Consider the following 10563-nt stretch of genomic DNA (forward strand, 5'->3'; position numbering starts at 1 on the left):
AAATCCCACTGAAGATGGGTGGAGACCATACCATTTCCTAATACACTTTAATGCAAACATATGTTGGACCTTCAATTAATAATGACCACTGGAGACCAAGAGAAGGGTGGACAATTACAAAAAAAATAGTTTCTTAGGCATTTTGCTTGTGTTCACAGGTTTAATATACTGCTGGCAGCAAAGAGGCAAATGGGAGCCATTAGTTTGTATGATTGTGAGAGTTCTCCTTATTTTTCTTCTCTCTTTCAGCCCTTACCATCCAGTTTCCAAGCATGCAGTACCATGTAGGAGTGGTACCCTCCATCCAGCGCCCAAGATCACTGATGTGCTGAACACATAACGGTCACAAATTGTACAAGATCAACACTTGTTTTAGTTATGTCAAGAATACAAATCTTTACTTTATGTTACAGTATCCATGTTCTTGCTTGTCCATCTACCAGCTGAAGTAATAGACTTCTGTACTGAATTGCATCTTCTGTTTGCTGAACTATCTTTTGCAAGCAATGTAATATGCTGTTTACAGGTTGTTTTTTTACAGTGGCATTGTTTGGAGGCCAGCTGGCCACCATGTGCACGGTCGTTTACCACAGGGAAAAATGAAAGCTGAAGAGATCTTTATCTTTGCAAGCCCCACAATTTCTGAGTGGGTGAATTCCCTGTTGCGATCTTGCAAATTGATAGCCAGTGATAGCCAAGCTTCTCTAGTGGTATGATTTTTCAGGCAAGCTGGAGTCTAGTCCCTTGTACCTGTCTGAAGTGTAAGAAGGTAGGAGAAAGCATGAATCCTTGATCTTACAGACACCTGGTTTCTGCAGTGGGAAAAGAGTGTGCACCTTTTGGGTTTCCTTACTGAGGGGTTAATTTGTCTTGAGGGAAACAGCTCTTCTTGTCCTTCCTCCCAGATGAGAAAAGGAGAGATGTCAATACTGTCTGGGTGATTTAGTGAAAACATAATATCCCAAATAAGCAGCATGCAACTTTCGTAGCATAAACTAAGTTCTCTATGGAAGTTGTGGAGGAATTTATATAACATGTTTTTTTCCACCCCCAAAAGCTAGAGTTTCATTATCTGCTCTTGACTATCCCCGTTTTCCACAGATTTCTTGATGACAAGTTTACAGATGTGAGAGAATCTTTTGCACAGCCGTGTTTTCCTTCCCTTGGGATGCTCAGTGTGGTTTGCCCAAAGCTGTAGTGTCAGCTGAGAATCCAGTGTCATATATCACAGAATCATGAAATAGATGAGTTTGGAAGGGCTCTCTGGAGGTCATCTGGTCCAACCTCCCTGGTCAAGAAGGGTCAGCCAGAGCAGGTCACTGAGGATCGTGTCCAGTGGGGTTTTGAACATCTCCAAGGATGGAAACTCCACAACCTCGCTGGGCAACCTTCTCCAGTGCTCAGTCACCCTCACAGTAAAAGAGTGTTTCCTGATGCTGAGAGGGAACCTCCCGTGTTTCAGTTTGTGCCCATTTGCTTTGTCACTGGATACCACTGGGAAGAGTCTGGGGACCCCAGAACTGGAGCCAGCACTCCAGATGTGTCTCATCAGAGCTGAGCAGAGAGGAAGGATCACCTCCCTTGACCTGCTGGTAATGCTCCCACTCATGCAGCCCAGGAGGCTGTTGGCGGTCCTTGCTGCAAGGGTGCATTGCTGGCTCATGGTCAAGTATACATCATGCCTGCCTTGAGGGTAGGATTAAGAGGCACCATTCTTTACAAATGCTTTTGTAAATATTTTTTCAGTGTCCTAAAAAGGGATGAGGTAGGCAAAGAGGATAAAAACAGCATCAGAGGAGTGAGTGTGCAACCCCAGTTTACTCTGGGCACCAGAGGCACAAGGATAACTTTGAAATTACTGATTCTGAGTGCCAATAAAGGGAGGCGCTCATTGCCAACTCTCCTCTCAAGTGCCGCTTGAGAAATAACTCCAGTAAGGGACTAAACCAGAACCAAAATTGTGCTTGACCATTTAAAAATGAAATGAAAGGCATTAGAAAAATGTAAACTCCCACAGCAGATGTGTGAAGACCAGTAAATAGATTAGGAAACACTGTAGGTTGCATGGTTGTGACTTTAATAATAATAAGCTGAAGAGTCTAGACAAGAATCTAAACAGGGTATATTCAAGAAACATACCCTTCTACTTGCATATTTGGGGGATTTTATAGTTTTGCTTGTATAGTTTCTTAGGACAATCACAAAATGTGATGTGATACATCTGAGAGAAAAATTCCTTTGGCAGGAAATAAGGTAAATAAAATAATGGGGTTCTTTCAGTGGGTAGCAACTTTTGAGAAGTATTTCTGCTTTTTAATTAGTTAGCCAGTATTTTTCTTACTAAAGAGTTCAAGTTTTTGAGCAGTACTGTGGAAAGAAGTTCTAGACCTGTCAGAACTGCAAATGTTCGGCATAATTTCTTCAGCCTTCGTATTAATTTCTCAGCAGCTAAGTCAAGGATATCCACAGGATATCTAGACAATGTGAAAGCAGTAAATCCCTGGTCAAATGGAGCCCCATCTGGAAGATTTTGAACTGAGGAAAGAAGTGTCTTGAAGGGTAGTGCTGATGACATCCCACTGCCTGATAGCATGTATTCCTACAGGAGCAGTTGCAGAAATTAAGGAGGGTGAAATAGGCGTCACAGGCTTCAGTATGGTGGAGCCCTGCACAACACATCAAGAGCTGGGAAGACCGCGTGCCCCCAAAATAAAACCTGAGATCCTGGTCCTACTGTGCTGACAACTGAAATGGGCATTAAGAAGAATGTAAATAGCAGCAGACTTGGTGCAAACAGTAATCGGGTGCAATGTGTCCCAGACTGTGCAATTCTTCTTTCAGAGGTTTTGGTTAATATGTAAGATCTCACCAAAACAGCTGCAGTTAGTAATACAGATCCCAACCTGAGTAGCCACCATCGACTGTCCTTTGTAAGACTGGAACAAGCTGGGATTTTTAAAATGAAACAATTTTTCACTAGGCAAATACTATACTTCCCATTTCATGGGAATGTACCAATTCTGATTAGAATGATTTCTCTGCTCTAGGGTTGAATTTGATTTGAAAATGAAAGAGAGATTACAGGACCAAGAAAATACCAACTCGGTGGCTAAACTTTCCTATGGACTGTCAGAGACACCCACCTCCTGAGCCCTCCAAAGTCTTCTGGTACCCAGAGAAATGCTTTAATAGCAATCATGGGGAAGCTGCCCCACTTCTGTAAATGAATGAAGGTTCATTAAGACAGAAAAGGCAAATCTGGATTTCTGACTCATTGACTAAAGCATTGTCTTGGATATAAAAGCAGCCAGAAATGGAAGGATTTGAACTTCAGTTTCTCTTGTCCCAGCCCAACTAGTGGCTATTGTGTTGGTCTTCTCCTTGAGCTCCGTTCTCGTCATGGACATGATTTCAGGGTTTTGGTGGCATTCTAATGTAGAATGAGATACTTTTGTTTTCCACTGTCTTGAAAAAGTCTTATGAGGTGAGAAAAACATCTCCTGCTCAGTTTTGATGAGCCCAAGAGCAATATTGGCAAGATCTTACTCCCCTGAAGTTAGACATAAGCCTCTCATTGACTCCACTGGGAGAGGGTAATTTCTTAGGAATCTACTGCTATGTAGAAAAACTACATTTTTTTATTTTTTTCTAATTATCTGGGATTCAGAAAAGCAGGCTGTTCTAGGGTGATGTGCCTTCCTGAAAAGAGATTCTGCAAACGCATCAAGAAATGCAACTAGAGTGAAAGGGATACAAAGGTTAGATGTCAGGGAAAGGGTCCCACTGCATTAAGGCTAAGTCAGGCTGTGCTGTCCTTCCCTCCTTCGTAACCACGGTCTGTAGAACACAGCCTCAGTGGAGGTCTGCATCCTTTACCCTGTCTTGGTACGTCTTTTTTACAGGCTTTCTTGTAGCCTGCTGTACCCTTCACATGCATAGGTATGAAATCTCTGAGCAGAAATGGGAAAATATTAACCCATTCTCTGTGTATCTTATTTGGGCTGCCCCCTTACCACCTTCCCATTAAATTGATTATTTTTTGAATTTGAAAGGAAGAATAAGGATTAAAGAGCATGTTTCCATGCAAGTTATTTTATTTATTTATTTACATTGACAGCTGCAGAGTTTGTACCAACAAAGTGAGCAACACTGCAGAGTTTGTACCAACAAAGTGAGCAACAGGAATGAACTGGAGAGTAAGGCTTATTGTGCAGCCCTATTGACAAGCTGTCAGGTTTAACTGACCTGAATTTTTTTGTACCATGACAGTAGACTGTGACCATGACAGGGGTGTCCATTTTCAGAAACAGTTATAAGAAGGAAGAGGAGATAAAACCTTTTTCTCCCGAAGAACCTATGCAGAATGCAGTTTGTACTGCCTTTGGATTCTCATTCCTCTCTGGATCAATAAATTAAGTAACACCAGATAGCAAATGAATCACTGCCAAGGAGAGCTCCCCGCTGTGGGTTTTTCTCTTGGCATGAAAAGTGTTTGATCTGGTTGTGCTGTCATAAAAGATAAGAGCTACTTCATCATCTTTGGGGATTTTGATTTACTAACTAAAACTGATGGGGTACCCGTTTCTCATCCTTAATCTGAGATGGTACGTTTTTATTTGTTTATTCCTTCATTAAAGGGTTTGCTTCTCAGTGAAGAATAACAAACTGAGAAGTAAATAGTTGGAGCATTTCTAGCGACTGGTCTTTGAACAGGCAGTGCGACGGGCAGTGCTATGCTGGCAGGCAAAAGGCAAACAAGGGCGGAAGAATCACTCCTGAAAGCCTTTCCTTGTGTTAACAGTGTTTGCCAGGGCCAGACTTTGTTAAATCAATACCGGATGCAGGATTTTGGAAACGGTTAATACTCCTCATGCCGCATCAAACGGACCCCTATGCATGGCCTCCAGAGCGAGCCGGGGAGCTCTGCCGGGTGCGTGCGGGGCTGCCTGCGGAGCGATGGGCAGCAGTGTCTCCTCCGTTAAACTACAGCACAGGATTTCTTGCACTCAGCAAGGTAATTCCCCGCTGATTTATATTAGGGATACAGCCTGGGAAATACCTGGTGCGGGTTGGGGGTGCCTAGGCTTTTGTGCATATGCCTGTGGTTTTGCCTCCTAAAACACCTTCCCTCAGCATATCTGGAGCTGCGTTTCATTCCTGGCCCTTGGCTGGGAACAAACCCCCTGCGCCCTGGGGTTTCCTCGGGGATGGTGCTGCAGCAAGAGGGAGCGCTCCGGGTGGGGGGCACGCAGCCCCCGCCGCAGCAGAAGGCATCCTTTGAAAAACACTCAGCGGCCAAGGCAAATCGCTCGGCCGGTTGGTTAAAAAGTGAAGGCCTACTTGAGAAGAGGACGAGGCAGGAACAACATGTTTTGTTTTTACAGTGGGAAAGGAATTTTTCCCCTATTCGCCGGGTCAAGGGTGAGGCGGGTGGGGGGGGTGGTTAAGCCCACAACCCCTTCTAGAAGGATACTTTCGCGTGCTACATCTGCCAGGTAAACAGCACGTGTGTGTAACACACGCAACAGTGCTGGCGAGTTGCTTATAAATCAGATAATTAAAGATGTAGCTGACTATAATGTCTTGAAGGAGGCTCAGCATTGGGCAGTGACTTTTATTTACAATTTAACAGTTAAACATATTATACTGCATAAACCTTGAAACGGCTTGATTATAAAATGTGTTTTGGAAAGTCCATGTGCCTTCCCCACAGAGTGCTAAATCTGGTGAAAAATGGGTAGCATCAATAAACACCAAACCTTGTACCAATAAATGTGTTCCCTTCATTACTCAAAGAGCCCAGAGCGATGGAGGTATAAAAGGCCCCATTCTCCCCTACAGGGGAATAACACATGGAGGGTAGAGGAAACTCAATGAATTTCAGCGTGCAGTTTCCTGCTCATTTCTCCATGGGAGGGGGATGGGTAAGGACTTAGGGCTTGCTTTCTCCACGGGACAAAAAAAATAACTGCCTCCCAAATTTACAGATGCTGGGAAACCCAGAGGGTCAGCAACATCTTTTCTAGTTAACTGTCCTACAGACTGCTTTTGCAGTCATCATTAGGTACCCCTCACAAGTGCATTTTTTTAAAAGTCAGGCAAATAAGTTGTGTCTTCCAGTCCTGTCATTTGCACGAGAGGGGTGGGAGCTGTGTGTTCGTGCAGCGCTCCAGGCACCCTGACAGACCTTCACATCAGCACAGTGCTTGGCCATAAATTGCAGCCTTTGAGTTCCTGCAGCCCTAACAGGCAGTGGGAGATCTGCTATGTTTTTAGAGTAAATTAAAATTGCATTGTTGCCATGAAATTATGCAGGATGTTTATAATGCTCCCTCTATTACATGTGCTTTCTGTATACATATATATAAAAATATACAAAGAGAGGGCATGTATAATTTCTCTTAAGTTTCTAAAGAAACCCATTAGTCTGATGCAGAGAGGTATAGTAGCATTTGTTGATTCATATCACTACTGCAGCAGCTACCTTCATCAGCCCAGGAACTGAACTTGGGGACTGCCCCAGACCCAGCTCTGTGCACATGAAGCTGTCTGATGGGATGCAAATGCTGACCCTATGGGGGACACAGAGAAGACTTTGACAATCTGATCCATGATTTTCTCTCCTGGTTGGGGGTGTGTGTTGTGTTGGTTGTTAGGTGTTCAAGGAACGTGTGGACGAGGCATTGTGGGACATGGTTTAATGGGCATGGTGGTGTTAGTTGATGGTTGGACTTGATGATCTTACAGGTCTTTTCCAACCTTAGTGATTCTGTGTGATTCTGGGTCTTTTCCACCCTCTCCTCCTTCCTCTTGCACTCTGCAAAACTGGATTCCAGTCAGACAAGGGTAAAATTGGGGTACACTGCAGTGGCTGAGTTCCCAAAATGTCATTTTTTTGCAGCAAGATTTCTTCCTTTGGTTGGCCCAGATCTCAGTTTGAGCCTAAAGGACATATTTTCCTAGACTTTGAGTCAGATCCAGAGGTGGGTCTATACATTGCCTGTGTATGCGTGTTGTATGCTTTTAAGTATCTGCAAAGTTATGACAACCTTGGTATTTTTAGAAGATTATTTCCTTTGTCTTAAGTGACTTTTTTTTACCTGACCTGTAACTTGAATAAGGATTCTCCTATGCAGACCGTTCGTCTGGAAAAACTGGTTCAATTTGCTTTTTCACCTGACTTTCTCAAACAGAAATCCCAAACAAAGAGTGTTGGCAGAAGTGCCCCCCATCATGCCTCTGTGCAATCTCTCTGAAAAAGCAAAGCAGGAGCCTCCCCAAACATGACAGTTGTTGCAGATGCATTGCCCCTGTGTGGCAGATGAGAGAATAAACAACATATGGGAGATGCTAAGTGCTGCTCAAACGCTATAGCAATGAGCACAGGATAAGAGACCCTGTAAAACAAAATAGATTTTTTGCCCTAATCTGTTTTAAAGTGCTGTAAAATTACATTTATTTCAGACACATTTCCTTAGCCCTTGTTTTCATTATGTTCTCGAAGATTTAAGTTGGTGTATCTGAGCACAGACCCCATGCAGCTCCTCAGATAATCAGAAAGGTGCTTATTCCTAAAATTCACTTGAGCTGCTGAATTTCACAAATCAGCTTTTCATTTTCCATACTAGGGGTTGCTTTCCCTGTACCGGAGCAGAGCCGGCAGCTCCTAGCCATAGCTCATATTTGCCCCCAAAATATGCCGGGAGCTGCTCTGCAGACCCCCACGCTGCCTGTGCCCTGAGCCCCCTGCCCAGGCCAGGAGGCTGCTCGGTACAGGGCATGCCGTGGTGGCTGTTTCATCCGGGCAGGAGGCACCCTCTCCCGTAAACACTTCAGCAGGAGTGTGTTACCTTCAGGAAAGGTGCTTTTGTTGCTACATACCTGACAAAGTTTTAAGAACTTATTATTTTGGACTCTTAACCCACTCTGGTAGCAAAAGCACGAGTTGGTCGTGGGGATATTTATTTGTTATTTGCCCATTGCTGTAGACAGCTGTAAGAGTTACAATAACTTTGATCTTTTGTTTTTCCCACTTGGAGAAGTCCTCATTATCAAAACATCACCCCTGACCTTCTTTTATATTTTCAGCGAGCGTTTTATCAACTCCTTTTTCATACGGGACATGTGGTGTCTGCCAGTTGGTACAAAGGAGACAAAGTTTGCACTTCTGATGCAAAGAGCAGCAGTGAGGAAGCTGGCTTCTTGCCAACGGTTTATGCAAAAAAAAAAAAATATTATGGGGAGGCGTGAATTAAATCTGTGCCTATAGAATCAGACTTTCTTTGGGCTCACTGCTGGGTCAAACCTATTGCACTTCAGCTAGGGAAAGCTTCCTTATCCCACCTCGTGCGTGCACTTTACGCAGAGATGATAAATTTCAATCATTTGCCTGAGGAATTTATTTTCACAGCACCTCTTTACTTCCCAGGCTAAGAAACACGGCATCCAGCCCTTCCCTGCCAGTAACACTGGAGGTTTTGCACTTATTATACATTTGGTGAAACAGTATGCGACAGTGAAAATTTACTAGATGTTGCAGAAAGAAGCAAGGGAAAGTTAAAGTACAGCCTAGAAAAATAAAATGAGTACTGTTTGCGTGTACTTTTATTGATTTCTGACAGCCACGTTATTTTCAGGGACAACAGAAGGGGAAAGAATTTCAGTCTCTGAATGGATGAGTGATATACTACCCTCCCGTTTTAACTAGTCTTTTTTTTTTTTTTCTTTTTTTTTTTTTGTGCTGGTGTGTGCATGTGCAGAAGGGTGTCTACCTAATTGGCCTCAAGAGGGGATTAAACTAAATAAAATCACGGTCCACAGGGGGCCTCTAAATATGGCTTTTTAATTTGAAAATTTTTGTGGGTTCCAGTGTAATTCAAGCTTTTCAAGCTTTATTAGTGCACAGTCGTTCGTGCAGCTTGCAAAGCTCCCATCTCGGCGAGTTTGATATGCCCGCCCCTGCTCAAGCAGAAGACAGAGCACTCTCTTCAGCTGCAAAACACACTCTGTGACATAACAAAAGCCCTACTGTAAATAAAACACATGTTAATAACAGTGACAGGAGGTGGCAGAAACCAGCAACGCGCATCCAGGCAACGCCGCCGCTTGAAAGTGGTACTAAACGGAGGTAATGACAGTCAGCAAGCATCTCTCTGCTCTGCCTGTGACAGAGGCGCTGGGAGCAGATAGGAGTAAATACCAGCAATTTTACATGTTCGCTTGTAATAAAAGTCAAAATATGCAGCTTGGTGTAACTAATTGCTGTGGAAGGAGAACGAACCAATAGTGCTCGTTGCTGTGAAACTGTTAATGGAGAACTTATGGAGAGAAAGTCCAAGTTCTCTCGTCCAAATTGGAATGTGAAAGAAATCTGTTGGAAGGTGATGACAGAAATGAAGTAAAACAGTTGTTTCCTGATCCATGTGCCAGATGTGTCACATACTGTGATAAATAAGATCTGCATCTTACACTCCAGAAATTGGGGAATATTACAAGCGTTTATTATAGTGAGGTACAAAAAAATGTACTTGAAATGCTTTGTTTCTCCTGGCACCAAGCAGTGAGAAGTTATTGCACAATGCCTGGAGCTGCTAATTCTTTTGTTTAGGTTCAATCCAACACAGCCTATTAAAAGCTTAAATTCAATTTTATTGTTAAGGTATTTATTAACTGATTATGAAAAGACATTAAAGGGCTCATAATTAAACTACTAAATTGTTCCTTACCTTGACGAATCCCCCATTTTCCAAGACTAACTTCCATAATATACAATATCAGGGTTTTAATTTAGAGAAGAATGCTGCTCACAGGCAAACCCCAGCTTTTGCTTCAGCTCTTGAGTTGATCCCAGGCTGCCTTGCTGCTGTTCCTAAGCCCAGAATATCATGGCAGAAAGCCTAATGCATTGGTGGCATTTCTTGGGAAGACTGCTCTGCAGGTTTGTGGCATGTTGTCACACATTTGCAGAAATAGCTGCGTGTTGATGTTGGATAACCCAGTCTTACTACTCAGGAAAAAAGTCTCATTGACTTTTGGCCCATATGCTTTTGAAAATGTGTATTGTGAACAGCTTGCTAGCCCTGCCGAGACTGAAGGCACATGCTTCCAGGCAAAGCAGATTCCCAGAGTAAGATGCAGTCCACGAAGATTTGCTATCTAAATACTCCCCCAAATTCAAAGCCTGGGAAGACAGTGGGAACTGAGTGACTGGATCTCCCACACCAGATCAGCGTAGGACCTCAGAGAGTCTGCTGACCCTCCAAGCCAGTGATTTTACACAGGCAACTGCATCGTGCCTTCATCCAGATGACTGATGTTTAGGTGGGCTGGGATGGGTGCAGGAGGCAGCCAAGGGGGATTGAGTCTTTTTGTGTTTTCCTTTTGGAAATTGCTCTGTTCATCAGAAGGGTCGTGTGTCCAGCACCTGCACCAAGGTTAATAGGGAGACTAGGTGGTCTATCCAGAGGTCTTACGGCTCTCAGCTGGCTCTGGCTGTCCGCGTCCTCGCAGAGCTCATCTGCAGGGCTGTAATACTCAGTGGCCTTTCACACCGACTTTGTCAGG

Source organism: Gavia stellata, chromosome 2, assembly GCF_030936135.1.
Source record: "Gavia stellata isolate bGavSte3 chromosome 2, bGavSte3.hap2, whole genome shotgun sequence".
Lineage (NCBI taxonomy): Eukaryota > Metazoa > Chordata > Aves > Gaviiformes > Gaviidae > Gavia > Gavia stellata.